Source organism: Eptatretus burgeri, chromosome 11 (assembly GCF_056783735.1).
Source record: "Eptatretus burgeri isolate ZD-2024b chromosome 11, Ebu_testis_v1, whole genome shotgun sequence".
Lineage (NCBI taxonomy): Eukaryota > Metazoa > Chordata > Myxini > Myxiniformes > Myxinidae > Eptatretus > Eptatretus burgeri.
In genome coordinates, this window is record NC_140971.1 from 8,972,754 (window position 1) to 8,991,587 (window position 18,834).

Sequence of the window (18,834 nt, forward strand, 5' to 3'; positions counted from 1 at the left end):
GTGGGCAGTTCCGGCCTACGTCAAAAAGAATGGTACAAACCCTCAAGCAAGATCGCGAAGGCCTGTCCTTCCCTATGATGGTTCTCATGGACCCGATGTGCGTTCAAGTTTGAGGTTTGGGAGTTGGAACATTGTTTCAATGGTGGGAAGAAGTATGGAGGTAACAATGGAACTGAGAAAGAGGAAAGTGGATGTGTGTTGTGTGCAAGAAACAAGGTGGAAAGGAGGCAGAGTAAGATTCGTTGGTACGATGGGGGTCATGTATAAGTTTTTGTGGTCAGGTGATGAGGGAGCTGCAGGAGTGGGAGTTTTGATAAAAGAAGAACTGAGTGGTAATGTTATTGATATAAAAAGAATTAGTGACAGGATTCTAGTGGTGGTAATGGTACATGGTAAGCAATTAATTTGTGTGATAAGTGGATATGTGCCGCAGGTGGGACGAGAGGAAGTTGAAAAAGAAAAGTTTTATGAAGATCTGATAGCGGAAGTGGAGAGCACGGGGCCGAAATAATTTTTAATTGTCACTGGTGATTTCAACGGTCATATGGATAAATATGCGGATGGCTATGAAGGTGTTCATGGCGGTTTTAGTATTGGTAGGAGAAATGATGAAGGAAGAAATTTATTAGAATTTTGCGCGGAGGCGGATCTGGTTGTCATGAACAGTTTGTTCAAGAATGAGAAAAAGGCAACATTTAGGTCCATGGAACAGAAACGGAGATCGATTTTATGTTGGTCGGAAAAAGTTGGAGAAACAAAATTCGAAATGTGAAAGTTATTCCTGGTGAACTCCAGCACAGCTTGGTGGTAATGGATGTGGACAAAATAGAGGAGGTGAAGAAAAAGAAACAGCAATCAATTAAGCATACAAAGACCTGGAAGCTGAAAGATGGAGAAGTAAAAAGAAAATTTGCTGAAAGGATGGATATTCTCTCGAAGGAAAAGGAAGAAGACGGAGATATCTGGACAAAGAACAGGAATTTTGCTCAACAAGCAGCAAATGAAGTTTATGGTGTTCGTAAAGGAAAACCACGTCATGGTGAAACCTGGTAGTGGAACGAAGAGATGAAGGTGGCCATTGAAAGAAAGAAAGAAAGCTTCAAGAAGATGCAGAAACAGAACACGGAAGAAAACAAAGCAAGATACAAGAGAGATAAGAAGAAGGCGAAGAAGGCGGTGGCAGAAGCCATGAAGAAAGAAGCTGAAAAAGAGCTGGAACAGTTGCAGATGAACAGACAAGGAATTTTTCAGAAACTGAAGATAATGAAGAGGGAATCTCGTGACATCACTGAAAGCAACTGTATAAAGGATAAAAACGGGAGGATTTTCTTTGTTGATGAAGATAGAAGAAGAATCTGGAAGGAGCATATGGAATCCATCATGAATCAGGAAAATCAGTGGGATGGTTTCATGGAAGCTGAAAAAATGGAGGGCCCAGTGAAAGAAATCTCAAAGGAAGAAATAAAGAAAGCTTTGGAAAGTATGAAGAGTGGAAAAGCAGGTGGTTCATCAAGCATTACGAAAGAGCATTTTACATCGTCTCCTCATGGATTAGAAGTATTACATCAGGTTGCAAATGAGATAATGCAAGGTAAGAGCATGCCAGAGGATTGGAAACAAAACACCTTGGTACCCATCTACAAAGGTAAAGGGAGTGTCATGGAATGTGGATCGTATTGTGGAGTGAAACTACTGGAACATGGAATGAAACTTGTGGAAAGTGTTAGAGAAACGGCTCAGGGAGGTGGTGAAGATCGATGAGATGCAATATGGTTTCATGCCAGGATAAGGTACGGTTGATGCGATCATAGTCAGGCACATGCAGGAGTGCTATCAACAAAAGAAAAATAAATTATTCATGTGTTTTGTGGACCTGGAAAAGGCGTTTGACAGAGTCCGCAGGAAAGTCATCGAATGGGCGCTACGCAAAAGAAATGTTCTTGAGGCTTTGATGGAGGTTGTAATGAAACTTTATGAAGATGCGACGACACGAGTTCAAGTTGGTAGTGGTTTCTCTGAAAAATTAAATGTGGCCGTGGGCGTTCATCAGGGATCGGTGCTTCCGCCGCTCCTGTTTGTGACGGTACTCGACTTATTGTCAGAGTCAGAAAGAAAAGGTGTGTTGTTTGAATTACTTTATGCGGATGATTTAGTCTTGATTGCAGAATCAATGGAGGAGTTGGAATCACAGTTCAACAAATGGAAGAGGGCATTTGAAAGTAAAGGTTTTAAAATCAACATGGGGAAAACGAAAATGATGGAATGTGGTGAAGAAACGGGTTATTGAATTGGCCAAGAAAGATCCATGTGGGGTTTGTGGTAAAAGAGTGGTAAGTAATGCCGTCAGATGCAGTTCTTGTCACAAATTAATTCATGGTAGATGTACAAATGTGAAAAGAGTGACACAAAGAATGGATGGTAGTTTTGAGTGTAAAGCCTGCATCAGAAGAAGAAATTTAAGCCACCAGGATCAGGATCTGGATTCGGAGCAAAGATTGAAAGATCTTCAGAGAGTAAGCAGATTTTGTTGTCTGGGTGACACCATCAACAGTAGTGGAGGCAGCGAACTTGCAGTTACAAGAAGAACGAGATTGTGTTGGATAAAGATCAACGAGATTGCATTAGTGTTGTGTGGTAAAAGACTGCCTTGGAAGATGAAAGGGAAGATCTATACCACCTGTGTGAGAGCAGTAATGGTTTATGGGTCAGAGGCATGGACTGTGAGATCGGTAGAAAAAGGTTTATTGAGAAGAACAGAAAGAGCAATGATTAGAAAGATGTGTGGAGTGCAGTTGGTAGACAGAAAGAACACGTAGGAGTTTATAGAAAGGATTGGTCTGAAAGATACAATGGTGGAGGTGGTAAGAAGGAGTGGCTTGAGATGGTTGAGTCACTTGCGAAGAAAGAGAGACGATGAGGGAGTTAAGAGAGTATGGAATTTGGAAGTGGAGGGGAAAAGGGGAAGAGGAAGGCCAAAGTTGAGTTGGAAGAAGTTGGTTCTGAAAGCAAGTCATAAATTGGGATTGGGAGTGGAAGACGCAGAAGATAGAAGAAAGTGGAGAGCTGGAGTTATGTCATGGAAGGAGTGAAAGGCAGCAACCCCCCCCCCCCCCCCCGTAAGGGGGATAATACTGACTTAAATAAATGATGATGGTGCTTAATTTTGCTTCATGGGAGCAAAATAACAAAGGAATAGTTGCCAAGATGTGAAGGAGAAAGGTTGGAGGGAGGGGGGTGGGAGCAAAATAACAAAGAAATAGTTGCCGAGATGTAAAGGAGAAAGGTTGGAAGCACCGTCGAAGCAAAGGTTCCGACGGTTCAGAGAAGAATGAAACAGAGGATTGGTAAAATCAGTCTTGGTTCATGATTGTTGTAATGGGAACATTTTCATGAAATGTACTGTTTGTACAAACGAGGCCGGACAATCTATCATGTGATTGTCAAATCATGGATACAGGCTTTGAAGGAAACCCAAACGAGGCCAGACATTCCTCATGTAACCTTCACATGTACAGTGACTGTCATGTGACGGACTTGACCACAACTATCATCACCCGTGATGTACCAAAGTTTGTCGACCACATCAAAATCCATGCTCATTAAGTGGGTCGAGGGGAGGGTTTTTGACCCCCCCCCCCACTAAAATATGTATTTGCTCTCTTCTCCAAACTACACGCATTACAATTAAATGAAACTTGACCACAATCTTCATGACCCGGGATGTACCTAAGTTTGTTCACGGCATTAAAAAATTCAGGGTCTAAGGAGGTCTGCGGGGGGTTTGAGTTACTTTCCCTTGATCCAGGTGAGCATCAGGATAGGTGGGCTGATGTTTTTATGAGCCCGCACGTGCAAAGTGAAACGTGGGTTAAACAATCGGTCGTGTATGTATGTGTCTGCATTTCATTAAGGGCACACATCGAAAACCGTTCAACAGAGAAAAATGAAACTTCACCACATGTTGCATGACCATATGTTATAGCACATATTGAGTGTACATCGAAAACTGCTCACCGGAGGTAAATAAAACTTCACCACATGTTACATGACCATATGATATAGCACATATTGAGTGTACATCGAAAACTGCTCACCGGAGGTAAATAAAACTTCACCACATGTTCCATGACCATATGATATAGCACATATTGAGTGTATATCAAAAACTGCTCACTGGAGGTAAATGAAACTTCACCACATGTTCCATGACCATTTGGTGTTGCACATATTAAATGTACATTGAAAATTTTCAAATCATAATTTCTACACATTTATCTCAGAAGTGTCGAAAGATGCGATTTACAAATTTTCCACCAGAAGAGTTGGCTCGCACCACCAAGTCCTTCTCAAGACTGTGTGGGGTTAGAACTCCATAAACACCATGTAGTTACAGTTATTATTTTAAACAGAAGGGATCACAATCGGGGTTATGTGGTTACGAGTGAGAGTTAAACAAGTGTGAGTCGATGTGGTGACGTCACAGATACAATCATTGTAATATTATTTTATTTTGATTCCCGTGTTCGTCCTGAGTGTGTTTGAATATCCTGAAGTTCAATCCCATGAAGAACATCATCCATAACAGAGTGAAACGTGTTTTTGTTCCACTCTGATTATCCTGTACTGTGTGAATGGTTTCAGGACACGAGGAACATTAGAAGATTCACAATATCGACGATGGCAAACTTCACCATGGAACAGGAGCTGAAGGGGATCTTGAGACAGGAAGATCTGGTTCGAGTTTCCGTTTGTTACGCAAACATTCCCGACAATCCCTGCAAACTCTCAGCACTCAATGCTCTCTGTCGGATTATCAACGTGAATGAACCCGAGGTTACCTGCAACAACACAGGTGAGATCATCTTTGTCCTCGACTTTCAGAATTAGGAAAACAAATAAAATCTATTTTTACCTTTAACGTTGTTCTCTCCTTGAGGAGGTTCAGGATCTTGTGCATGTTGTTGTTGAATTTGTCCAAATTAGTCCTTATTTATTTATTTAATTATTTATCATATTTACCAGAGATTCTCTGAAAAGAACAAAGTCATGGTCTACACGAGTTTAAACATGTTCATGATAACATTTAAATGTTGACCCTCCTCACTGTCTATACACGAGTTTAAACATGTTCATGATAATAACATTTAAACGTTAAACCTCATCACTGTCTATACATGAGTTTAAATGTTAATTAGGGTACCCTGTCAGTACAGGGTACCCTATTGTTTTTCTTATGTTTATTAGGGTATCCAGTCAAATGGACTGGATAACCTATTGTTTTTCTTCTGTTTATTATTAGGGTACCCTGTCAGTACAGGGTACCCTATTGTTTTTCTTCTGTTTATTATTACGCATTATTATTAGGGTACCCTGTGAGTACAGGGTACCCTATTGTTTTTCTTATGTTTATTATTTATTATTATTATTATTTTTCCGCCGGCATTTTGCGCCCTGTTTTCACTTTAAAAATCATTTTCTCAGGAACGCAAAGTCCGATCGACACGAAATTTTCACCATAGTATGTATCTTTTTTGATAGCACAATCACGTTATAATTATGACGTCATTGGTCACGTGGTGCGGGCGCCATCTTGAAAAAAACGATAAACTTTGGACCTCTGTATCTCTGAAATCTTCCAGGGTAAAAATTTTTTCGCTTCATACATTTTAACAAGCTCCCTCTCGGGAACACGTGTGATTTTTCGTGACGTCATCGGTGAAGAGGTATCCCGGTGAAAATTCGTCAAGTAGAACGCCACATGGGAAAAATTTGAAATTTCTTGAGCGTCATCTACACCAAAATTCATCGTAGAAAAAATTTTTTTTGACGTCATCGGTGACGTAATTCGGCCGCCATCTTGTTTTGAAAATTTTTTTTTTAATAAATCTTCTTCTCCAGAACGGCTGTGCAGATTGAGGCGAAACTTCACAGGTATATTCCCCCTGAGGTCCTCTTTCAAGTTTGTTAATTTGTTGTTGATACGTCACATGGTTTGGCGGCCATCTTGAAAAAAACCTTAAAACCTTCAAACATCTTCTTCTCCAGAAGCGCTGGTCCAATGAAGGCGAGATTTCAGAATTATATTTGTGACATGGATGCGATGCAAGTTTGTTAATTTCGAAGTGATAGGTCACATGGTTTGGCCGCCATGTTGGATTTAAGAAAAATATTAAATAATGTTTTCTCTGGTATTTCATAAGCCATCGAAGCGAAAATTTGCAAGTGCCTTCCTCCCTCAAGTCTGCATACATGGTAAAAATTTTTTACCTCAGAAGTCACATGGTTTGGCGGCCATCTTGGATAGAAAAATAGACTTTATCCGATTTACACGAAACTTCACACACTTGTTCGGGTCGACGATGGAAAGCAGAATTTAAATTTATGATATCATAGGTCACAAGGTTCGGCAGCCATCTTGGATTGAAAATGAATAAATTTTAAAAATCTTCTTCTCCAGAAGGGCAAGACAGATGAAGACGAAACTTCACACATATATTCCCCATGAGGTCCTTTCTCAAGTTTGTTAATTTGTTCTTGATCGGTCACATGGTTTGGTGGCCATCTTGAAAAAACCCGAAAACCTTCAAACATCTTCTTCTCCAGAAGCGTTGACCCAATGAAGGGGAGATTTCAGAACTGTATTCGGGACAGGAAGGCGATATAAGTTTGTTAATTTCCAATTGATAAGTCACATGGTTTGGCCGCCATCTTGGATTTCAGAAAAATATTAAATAATGTTTTCTCTGGAACCGCTTAACCAAACGAATCGAAAATTTGTAATTATCGTCTAGAAGGCAGTATGCACGCATGGTAAAAATTATGACGTCACATGTCACATGGTTTGGCGGCCATCTTGGATAGAAAAACGCACCTTTACCGATTAACACGAAACTTCACAAACGTGTTCCAATACCCAGTTGGAAGCAGAATGTAAATTTCTGATGTCATAGGTCACATGGTTCGTCAGCCATCTGGGATTGAAAAACAATATCTTCAAACGTCTTTTTCTCTGAAACGGCTAAACAGATCCAGGCGAAACTCCACCACTATGACCGCCTCTCCATGACGAATAAAAAGTTCTCACCCCCTTTGGAGGTACGATGCAACGTTTGGCAGCCATATTGGATTGAAGGAAAAATATTAATTAATGTTTACTCTGGAACTACTGCACCAATAAATGTGAAACATCAAGTTTATGGTGGAACGCTCATGCGGAATGAGGGTTTGAAATTTCAACGGGATCGGGCCCAGGGTTTGGCAGCCATGTTGGTTTTAAGAAAAATATTAAATAATGTTTTCTCTGGAACTGCTTAATCTGGAGAAGCGAAAATTTGCAGTTATCATCCACCATCGTGTTTGCACACGTGGTGCAAATTATGACATCACAAGTCACATGGTTTGGCCGCCATCTTGGATTTAAGGATAAATATTAATTAATGTTTACTCTGGAACCGCTGCCTCTATATATGCGAAACTTCACATTTATAATTCAGGTGACATGCGAAACAAAAGTTTAAAATTTCAGCCTGATCGGTCACGCGGTTTGGGAGCCAGAATTATTTAATTATTTGAATCTGGAAGCCAGTAATAACGAAATTGAATGCTTTGTGCTGCCCGGTTCGTAACTCGTCTGTTCCGCGCCCTCTCGAAGCAGGCCTGTGTTTGTATCACTATTGAATAATGTTTTCTCTGGCACCGCTTATCCTTTCAATGCGGAACTTTGCGACTGTCATCTGCAGAAAGTCCCATGTTGTATCAAAGGCGGACGGACTGGGTACCCGGTCATCACTGCCAGCAGTTATAAAGTGGCAGTTCTAGTTAGGGTACCCTGTGAGTACAGGGTACCCTATTGTTTTTCTTATGTTTATTAGGGTACCCTGTCAGTACAGGGTACCCTATTGTTTTTCTTATGTTTATTAGGGTACCCTGTGAGTACAGGGTACCCTATTGTTTTTCTTATGTTTATTAGGGTACCCTGTGAGTACAGGGTACCCTATTGTTTTTCTTCTGTTTATTATTACGCATTATTATTATTATTCTTCCGCCGGCATTTTGCACCCTTTTTCGCTTTAAAAATCATTTTCTCTGGAACACTAAGTCCGATCGACAGGAAATTTTCACCATAGTATGTATCTTTTTTGATAGCACAATCACGTTATAATTATGACGTCATTGGTCACGTGGTACGGTCGCCATCTTGAAAAAAGCGATAAACTTTGGACATCTGTATCTCGGAAACCGTGCAATGGAAAAAATTTTCGTTTGATACATTTTACTAAGCTCCCTATGGGGAACACGTGTGATTTTTCGTGACGTCATAGGTGAAGCGATATACCGGTGAAAATTCGTCAAGTAGAACGCCATATGGGAAAAATCTGAAAAATTCTGAGCATCATCTACGCCAAAAATCACTGACGAAAATGTTTTTTTGACGTCATCGATGACGTAATTCGGCCGCCATCTTGTTTTTTAGTGTTTTTTTTTTTTAAATCTTCTTCTCCAGAACGGCTATGCAGATTAAGGCGAAACTTTACACGCACATTCCCCCTGAGGTCCTCTTTCAAGTTTGTTAATTTGTTGTTGATACGTCACATGGTTTGGCGGCCATCTTGAAAAACCCTAAAACCTTCAAACATCTTCTTCTCCAGAAGCGCTGGTCCAATGAAGGCGAGATTTCAGAACTATATTCGTGACATGTATGCGATGCAAGTTTGTTAATTTCAAAGTGATAGGTCACATGGTTTGGCCGCCATGTTGGATTTAAGAAAAATATTAAATAAAGTTTTCTCTGGTATTTCATAAGCCATCGAAGCGAAAATTTGCAAGTGCCTTCCTCGCTCAAGTCTGCATACATGGTAAAAAATTTTACCTCAGAAGTCACATGGTTTGGCGGCCATCTTGGATAGAAAAATAGACTTTATCCGATTTACACAAAACTTCACACACTTGTTCGGGTCGACGATGGAAAGCAGAATTTAAATTCATGATATCCTCGGTCACAAGGTTCGGCAGCCATCTTGGATTGAAAATGAATAAATTTTAAAAATCTTCTTCTCCAGAAGGGCAAGACAGATGAAGACGAAACTTCACAGATATATTCCCCATGAGGTCCTTTCTCAAGTTTGTTAATTTGTTTTTGATCGGTCACATGGTTTGGCGGCCATCTTGAAAAAACCCGAAAACCTTCAAACATCTTCTTCTCCAGAAGCGTTGGCCCAATGAAGGGGAGATTTCAGAACTATATTCGGGACAGGAAGGCGATATAAGTTTGTTAATTTCTGAATTGATAAGTCACATGGTTTGGCCGCCATCTTGGATTTCAGAAAAATATTAAATAATGTTTTCTCTGGAACCGCTTAACCAAACGAATCGAAAATTTGTAATTATCATCTAGCAGGCAGTATGCACGCTTGGTAAAAATTATGATGTCACACGTCACATGGTTTGGCGGCCATCTTGGATTGAAAAACGCACCTTTACCGATTAACACGAAACTTCACGTACGTGTTCCAATACCCAGTTGGAAGCAGAATATACATTTCTGATGTCATAGGTCACATGGTTCGTCAGCCATCTTGGATTGAAAAACAATATCTTCAAACGTCTTTTTCTCTGAAACGGCTGAACAGATCCAGGCGAAACTCCACCACTATGACCGCCTCTCCATGACGAATAAAAAGTTCCCACGCCCTTTTGAGGTACGATGCAACGTTTGGCAGCCATATTGGATTGAAGGAAAAATATTAATTAATGTTTACTCTGGAACTACTGCATCAATAAATGTGAAACATCAAGTTTATGGTGGAACGCTCATGCGGAATGAGGGTTTGAAATTTCAACGCGATCGGGCCCAGGGTTTGGCAGCCATGTTGGTTTTAAGAAAAATATTAAATAATGTTTTCTCTGGAACTGCTTAACCTGGAGATGTGAAAATTTGCAGTTATCATCCACCATCGTGTTTGCACACGTGGTGCAAATTATGACATCACAAGTCACATGGTTTGGCCGCCATCTTGGATTGAAGGATAAATATTAATTAATGTTTACTCTGGAACCGCTGCCTCTATATATGCGAAACTTCAGATTTATAATTCAGGTGACATGCGAAATAAAAGTTTAAAATTTCAACCTGATCGGTCACGCGGTTTGGGAGCCAGAATTATTTAATTATTTGAATCTGGAAGCCAGTAATAACGAAATTGAATGCTTTGTGCTGCCCGGTTCGTAACTCATCTGTTCCGTGCCGTCTCGAAGCAGGCCTGTGTTTGTATCACTATTAAATAATGTTTTCTCTGGCACCGCTTATCCTTTCAATGCCAAATTTTGCGACTGTCATCTGCAGAAAGTCCCATGTTGTATCAAAGGCGGACGGACTGGGTACCCGGTCATCACTGCCAGCAGTTATAAAGTGGCAGTTCTAGTTATTATTATTATTATTATTTTTCCGCCGGCATTTTGCGGCCTGTTTTCGCTTTAAAAATCATTTTCTCAGGAACGCAAAGTCCGATCGACACGAAATTTTCACCGTCGTATGTATCTTTTTTGATAGCACAATCACGTTATAATTATGACGTCATTGGTCACGTGGTGCGGGCGCCATCTTGAAAAAAACGATAAACTTTGGACCTCTGTATCTCGGAAACCGTGCAATGGAAAAATTTTTCGTTTAATACATTTTACTGAACTCACTATCGGGAATACGTGTGATTTTTCGTGACGTCATAGGTGAAGCGATATACCAGTGAAAATTCGTCAAGTAGAACGCCGTATAGGAAAAATCTGAAAAATTCTGAGCATCATCTACGCCTAAAATAACTTACGAAAATGTTTTTCTTGACGTCATCGATGACGTAATTCGGCCGCCATCTTGTTTTTTAGTGTTTTTTTTAAAAAAATCTTCTTCTCCAGAAGGGCTGTGCAGATTAAGGCGAATCTTTGCAGATACATTCCCCCTGAGGTCCTGTTTCAAGTTTGTTAATTTGTTGTTGATACGTCACATGGTTTGGCGGCCATCTTGAAAAAACCCTAAAACCTTCAAACATCTTCTTCTCCAGAAGCGCTGGTCCAATGAAGGCGAGATTTCAGAACTATATTCGTGAAATGCATGCGATGCAAGTTTGTTAATTTCGAAGTGATAGGTCACGTGGTTTGGCCGCCATGTTGGATTTAAGAAAAATATTAAATAATGTTTTCTCTGGTATTTCAGAAGTCATCGAAGCGAAAATTTGCAAGTGCCTTCCTCCCTCAAGTCTGCATACATGGTAAAAAATTTTTTACCTCAGAAGTCACATGGTTTGGCGGCCATCTTGGATAGAAAAATAGACTTTATCCGATTTACACGAAACTTCACACACTTGTTCGGGTCGACGATGGAAAGCAGAATTTAAATTTATGATATCATAGGTCACAAGGTTCGGCAGCCATCTTGGATTGAAAATGAATAAATTTTAAAAATCTTCTTCTCCAGAAGGGCAAGACAGATGAAGACGAAACTTCACACATATATTCCCCATGAGGTCCTTTCTCAAGTTTGTTAATTTGTTCTTGATCGGTCACATGGTTCGGCGGCCATCTTGAAAAAACCCTAAAACCTTCAAACATCTTCTTCTCCAGAAGCGCTGGTCGGATGAAGGGGAGATTTCAGAACTATATTCGGGACACGTAGGCGATATAAGTTTGTTAATTTCGAATTGATACGTTAGACGGTTTGGCCGCCATCTTGGATTTAAGAAAAATATTAAATAATGTTTTCTCTGGAACCGCTGAACCAAACGAATCGAAAATTTCTAATTATCATCTACCATCGTGTATGCACGCATGGTAAAAATTATGACATCACACGTCACATGGTTTGGCGGCCATCTTGGATAGAAAAACGCACCTTTACCGATTAACACGAAACTTTACAAACGTGTTCCAATACCCAGTTGGAAGCAGAATATAAATTTCTGATGTCATAGGTCGCATGGTTCGTCAGCCATCTTGGATTGAAAATGAATAAATTTTAAAAATCTTCTTCTCCAGAAAGGCAAGACAGATTAAGCCGAAACTTCACACATCTATTCCCCATGAGGTCCTTCCTCAAGTTTGTTAATTTGTTCTTGATTGGTCACATGGTTTGGCGGCCATCTTGAATTTACCTTAAAACCTTCAAACATCTTCTTCTCCAGAACACCTGATCTGATCAAAGGGAAACTTCACAACCCTATTACACATGAGTAGGGAATACAAGTTTGTTAATTTCTAATTGATAGGACACATGGTTTGGCAGCCATGTTGAATTTAAGAAAAATATTAAATAATGTTTTCTCTGGAACTGCTTAACCTATCGAAGCGAAAATTTGCGTCTGTCATCCTCCATGATATCTGCATACATGGTAAAAATTATGAGGTCACAAGTCACATGGTTTGGCCGCCATCTTAGATTGAAGGATAAATATTAATTCATGTTTACTCTGGAACCACTACTTCTATATATGCGAAACTTCATATTTATAATTTAGGCTACATGTGAAACAAAAGTTTAAAATTTCAACCTGATCGGTCGTGTGGTTTGGCAGCCAGAATTATTTAATTATTTGAATCTGGAAGCCAGTAATAACGAAATTGAATGCTTTGTGCTGCCCGGTTCGAAACTCGTCTGTTCCGCTCCCTCTCGAAGCAGGCCTGTGTTTGTATCACTATTAAATAATGTTTTCTCTGGCACCGCTTATCCTTTCAATGCCAAATTTTGCGACTGTCATCTGCAGAAAGTCCCATGTTGTATCAAAGGCGGACGGACTGGGTACCCGGTCATCACTGCCAGCAGTTATAAAGTGGCAGTTCTAGTTATTATTATTATTATTTTTCCGCCGGCGTTTTGCACCCTTTTTCGCTTTAAAAATCATTTTCTCTGGAACACTAAGTCTGATCGACAGGAAATTTTCACCATAGTATGTATCTTTTTTGATAGCACAATCACGTTATAATTATGACGTCATTGGTCACGTGGTACGGTCGCCATCTTGAAAAAAGCGATAAACTTTGGACATCTGTATCTCGGAAACCGTGCAATGGAAAAATTTTTCGTTTGATACAATTTACTAAGCTCCCTATGGGGAACACGTGTGATTTTTCGTGACGTCATAGGTGAAGCGATATACCGGTGAAAATTCGTCAAGTAGAACGCCATATAGGAAAAATCTGAAAAATTCTGAGCGTCATCTACACCAAAATTCATCGTCAAAAATGTTTTTTTTGACGTCATCGATGACGTAATTCGGCCGCCATCTTGTTTTTTAGTGTTTTTTAAAAAAAATCTTCTTCTCCAGAACGGCTGTGCAGATTGCGGCGAAACTTAACACGCACATTCTCCCTGAGGTCCTCTTTCAAGTTTGTTAATTTGTTGTTGATACGTCACATGGTTTGGCGGCCATCTTGAAAAAACCCTAAAACCTTCAAACATGTTCTTCTCCAGAAGCGCTGGTCCAATGAAGGCGAGATTTCAGAACTATATTCGTGAAATGCATGCGATGCAAGTTTGTTAATTTCGAAGTGATAGGTCACGTGGTTTGGCCGCCATGTTGGATTTAAGAAAAATATTAAATAATGTTTTCTCTGGTATTTCATAAGCCATCGAAGCGAAAATTTGCAAGTGCCTTCCTCCCTCAAGTCTGCATACATGGTAAAAAAATTTTACCTCAGAAGTCACATGGTTTGGCGGCCATCTTGGATAGAAAAATAGACCTTATCCGATTTACACGAAACTTCACACATTTGTTCGGGTCGACGAGGGAAAGCAGAATTTAAATTTATGATATCATAGGTCACAAGGTTCGGCAGCCATCTTGGATTGAAAATGAATAAATTTTAAAAATCTTCTTCTCCAGAAGGGCAAGACAGATGAAGACGAAACTTCACAGATATATTCCCCATGAGGTCCTTTCTCAAGTTTGTTAATTTGTTCTTGATCGGTCACATGGTTTGGCGGCCATCTTGAAAAAACCCGAAAACCTTCAAACATCTTCTTCTCCAGAATCGTTGGCCCAATGAAGGGGAGATTTGAGAACTATATTCGGGACAGGAAGGCGATATAAGTTTGTTAATTTCGAATTGATAAGTCACATGGTTTGGCCGCCATCTTGGATTTAAGAAAAATATTAAATAATGTTTTCTCTGGAACCGCTTAACCTAACGAATCGAAAGTTTGCAATTATCATCTACCTTCGTGTATACACGCGTGGTAAAAATTATGATGTCACACGTCACATGGTTTGGCGGCCATCTTGGATAGAAAAACGCACCTTTACCGATTAACACGAAACTTCAAAAACGTGTTCCAATACCCAGTTGGAAGCAGAATCTAAATTTGTGATGTCATAGGTCACATGGTTCGTCAGCCATCTTGGATTGAAAATGAATAAATTTTTAAAATCTTCTTCTCCAGAAAGGCAAGACAGATTAAGCCGAAACTTCACACATATATTCCCCATGAGGTCCTTTCTCAAGTTTGTTAATTTGTTCTTGATTGGTCACATGGTTTGGCGGCCATCTTGAATTTACCTTAAAACCTTCAAACATCTTCTTCTCCAGAACACCTAATCTGATCAAGGGGAAACTTCACACCCCTATTGCACATGAGTAGGGAATACAAGTTTGTTAATTTCTAATTGATAGGTCACATGGTTTGGCAGCCATGTTGAATTTAAGAAAAATATTAAATAATGTTTTCTCTGGAACTGCTTAACCTATCGAAGCGAAAATTTGCGTCTGTCATCCTCCATGATATCTGCATACATGGTAAAAATTATGAGGTCAAAAGTCACATGGTTTGGCCGCCATCTTAGATTGAAGGATAAATATTAATTCATGTTTACTCTGGAACCACTACTTCTATATATGTGAAACTTCATATTTATAATTTAGGCTACATGTGAAACAAAAGTTTAAAATTTCAACCTGATCGGCCGTGTGGTTTGGCAGCCAGAATTATTTAATTATTTGAATCTGGTCGCCAGTAATAACGAAATTGAACGTTTTGTGCTGCCTGGTTCGTAACTCGTCTTCCGCGCCGTCTCGAAGCAGGCCTGTGTTTGTATCACCATTAAATAATGTTTTCTCTGGCACCGCTTATCCTATCAATGCAAAACTTTGCGACTGATTTAAGTCTCATGTTGTATCAGTTGTGTCAAAGGCGGAAACTTCTGGGTACCCGGTCATCACTGCCAGCAGTTATAAAGTGGCAGTTCTAGTTTATTAGGGTACCCTGTCAGTACAGGGTACCCTATTGTTTTTCTTCTGTTTATTATTATTATTATTATTATTAGGGTACCCTGTCAGTACAGGGTACCCTATTGTTTTTCTTCTGTTTATTATTATTTTTCTTATTTTTATTATTATTTTTCTTCCGCCGTAAATTTGCAAAATTTCCAGTTTTTCGCTTTAAAAATCATTTTCTCTGGGATACTAAGTCCGATCGACACAAAATTTTCACCACAGTATGTATCTTTTTTGATAGCACAATCACGTTATAATTATGACGTCATTGGTCATGTGGTGCGGGCGCCATCTTGAAAAAAACGATAAACTTTGGACATCTGTATCTCGGAAACCGTGCAATGGAAAAATTTTTCTCTTGATACATTTTACTAAGCTCCCTATGGGGAACACGTGTGATTTTTCATGACGTCATAGGTGAAGCGATATACCGGTGAAAATTCGTCAAGTAGAACGCCGTATAGGAAAAATCTGAAAAATTCTGAGCATCATCTACGCCTAAAATCACTGACGAAAATGTTTTTCTTGACGTCATCGATGACGTAATTCGGCCGCCATCTTGTTTTTTAGTGTTTATTAAAAAAAATCTTCTTCTCCAGAAGGGCTGGACAGATTAAGGCGAAACTTTATACGCACATTCCCCCTGATGTTCTCTTTCAAGTTTGTTAATTTGTTGTTGATACGTCACATGGTTTGGCGGCCATCTTGAAAAAACCCTAAAACCTTCAAACATCTTCTTCTCCAGAAGCGCTGGTCCCATGAAGGCGAGATTTCACAACTATATTCGTGACATGTATGCGATGCAAGTTTGTTAATTTCGAAGTGATACGTCGCATGGTTTGGCCGCCATGTTGGATTTAAGAAAAATATTAAATAATGTTTTCTCTGGTATTTCATAAGCCATCGAAGCGAAAATTTGCAATTGCCTTCCTCCCTCAAGTCTGCATACATGGTAAAAAATTTTACCTCAGAAGTCACATGGTTTGGCGGCCATCTTGGATAGAAAAATAGACCTTATCCGATTTTCAATAAACTTCACACACTTGTTCGGGTCGACGATGGAAAGCAGAATTTAAATTTATGATATCATTGGTCACAAGGTTCGGCAGCCATCTTGGATTGAAAATGAATAAATTTTAAAAATCTTCTTCTCCAGAAGGGCAAGACAGATTAAGACGAAACTTCACACATATATTCCCCATGAGGTCCTTTCTCAAGTTTGTTAATTTGTTCTTGATCGGTCACATGGTTTGGCGGCCATCTTGAAAAACCCGAAAACCTTCAAACATCTTCTTCTCCAGAAGCGTTGGCCCAATGAAGGGGAGATTTCAGAACTATATTCAGGACAGGAAGGCGATATAAGTTTGTTAATTTAAAATTGATAAGTCGCATGGTTTGGCCGCCATCTTGGATTTAAGAAAAATATTAAATAATGTTTTCTCTGGAACCGCTTAACCAAACGAATCGAAAATTTGTAATTATCATCTACCTTTGTCTGTGCATGCGTGGTAAAAATTATGATGTCACACGTCACATAGTTTGGCGGCCATCTTGGATAGAAAAACGCACCTTTACCGATTAACACGAAACTTCAGAAACGTGTTCCAATACCCAGTTGGAAGCAGAATTTAAATTTGTAATGTCATAGGTCACATGGTTCGTCAGCCATCTTGGATTAAAAAATAATATCTTTAAACGTATTTTTCTCTGAAAGGACTGAACAGATCCAGGCGAAACTCCACCACTATGACCGCCTCTCCATGACGAATAAAAAGTTCTCACCCCCTTTTGAGGTACGACGCAACGTTTGGCAGCCATCGTGGATTGAAGGAAAAATATTAATTAATGTTTACTCTGGAACTACTGCATCAATAAATGTGAAACATCAAGTTTATGGTGGAACGCTCATGCGGAATGAGGGTTTGAAATTTCAACGCGATCGGGCCCAGGGTTTGGCAGCCATGTTGGTTTTAAGAAAAATATTAAATAATGTTTTCTCTGGAACTGCTTAACCTAGCGAAGCGAAAATTTGCGCTTATCGTCTACATTCGTGTTTGCACATGTGTTGAAAATTATGACGTCATAAGTCACATGGTTTGGCCGCCATCTTGGATTGAAGGATAAATATTAATTAATGTTTACTCTGGAACCACTGCTTCTATATATACGAAACTTCACATTTGTAATTTAGCCGACATGCGAAACAAACGTTTAAAATTTCAACCTGATCGGTCATGCGGTTTGGCAGCCAGAATTATTTAATTATTTGAATCTGTTCGCCAGTAATAAGGAAATTGAACGCTTTGTGCTGCCCGGTTCGTAACTCGTCTGTTCCGCGCCGTCTCGAAGCAGGCCTGTGGTTGTATCACCATTAAATAATGTTTTCTCTGGCACCGCTTATCCGATAAATGCGAAACTTTGCGACTATGATTTAAGTCTCACGTTGTGTCAGTTGTGTCAAAGGCGGACGGACTGGGTACCCGGTCATCACTGCCAGCAGTTATAAAGTGGCAGTTCTAGTTATTATTATTTTTCTTTTTCCGCCGGCATTTTGCACCCTTTTTCGCTTTAAAAATCATTTTCTCTGGAACACTAAGTCCGATCGACACAAAATTTTCACCACAGTATGTATCTTTTTTGATAGCACAATCACGTTGTAATTATGACGTCATTGGTCACGTGATGCGGGCGCCATCTTGAAAAAAACGATAAACTTTGGACCTCTGTATCTCAGAAACCGTGCAATGGAAAAATTTTTCGCTTGATACATTTTACTAAGCTCCGTAAGGGGAACACGTGTGATTTTTCGTGACGTCATAGGTGAAGCGATATACCGGTGAAAATTCGTCAAGTAGAACGCCATATGGGAAAAATCTGAAAAATTCTGAGCATCATCTACGCCAAAAATCACTGACGAAAATGTTTTTGTTGACGTCATCGATGACGTAATTCGGCCGCCATCTTGTTTTTTAGTGTTTTTTTAAAAAAATCTTCTTCTCCAGAACGGCTGTGCAGATTGAGGCGAAACTTTACACGCACATCCCCTCTGAGGTCCTCTTTCAAGTTTGTTAATTTGTTGTTGATACGTCACATGGTTTGGCGGCCATCTTGAAAAAACCCTAAAACCTTCAAACATCTTCTTCTCCAGAAGCGCTGGTCCAACGAAGGCGAGATTTCACAACTATATTCGGGACATACATGCGATGCATGTTTGTTAATTTCAAAGTGATAGGTCACATGGTTTGGCCGCCATGTTGGATTAAAGAAAAATATTAAATAATGTTTTCTCTGGTATTTCATAAGCCATCGAAGCAAAAATTTGCAATTGCCTTCCTCCCTCAAGTCTGCATACATGGTAAAAAAAATTTACCTCAGAAGTCACATGGTTTGGCGGCCATCTTGGATAGAAAAATAGACCTTATTCGATTTTCACGAAACTTCACACACTTGTTCGGGTCGACGATGGAAAGCAGAATTTAAATTTATGATATCATAGGTCACAAGGTTCGGCAGCCATCTTGGATTGAAAATGAATAAATTTTAAAAATCTTCTTCTCCAGAAGGGCAAGACAGATGAAG

The 18,834-nt window shown here is 39.6% G+C and overlaps 1 protein-coding gene and 1 long non-coding RNA gene across 7 annotated transcripts in view; both read left to right on the plus strand.

Annotated features, from left to right (window-relative positions):
- LOC147016462 (uncharacterized) overlaps positions 1 to 4,838 on the plus strand; it is a 31,881-nt gene extending 27,043 nt beyond the window's left edge. Inside the window, exon 3 of the long non-coding RNA XR_015049061.1 lies at positions 4,642 to 4,838. This is a non-coding gene — a long non-coding RNA (uncharacterized LOC147016462). The remainder of the gene's footprint in view (positions 1 to 4,641) is intronic.
- The window catches only part of LOC147016459 (uncharacterized), a 428,934-nt gene that overhangs the window by 100,674 nt on the left and 309,426 nt on the right, over positions 1 to 18,834 (plus strand). The gene's annotated exons all lie outside the window — the stretch shown is intronic.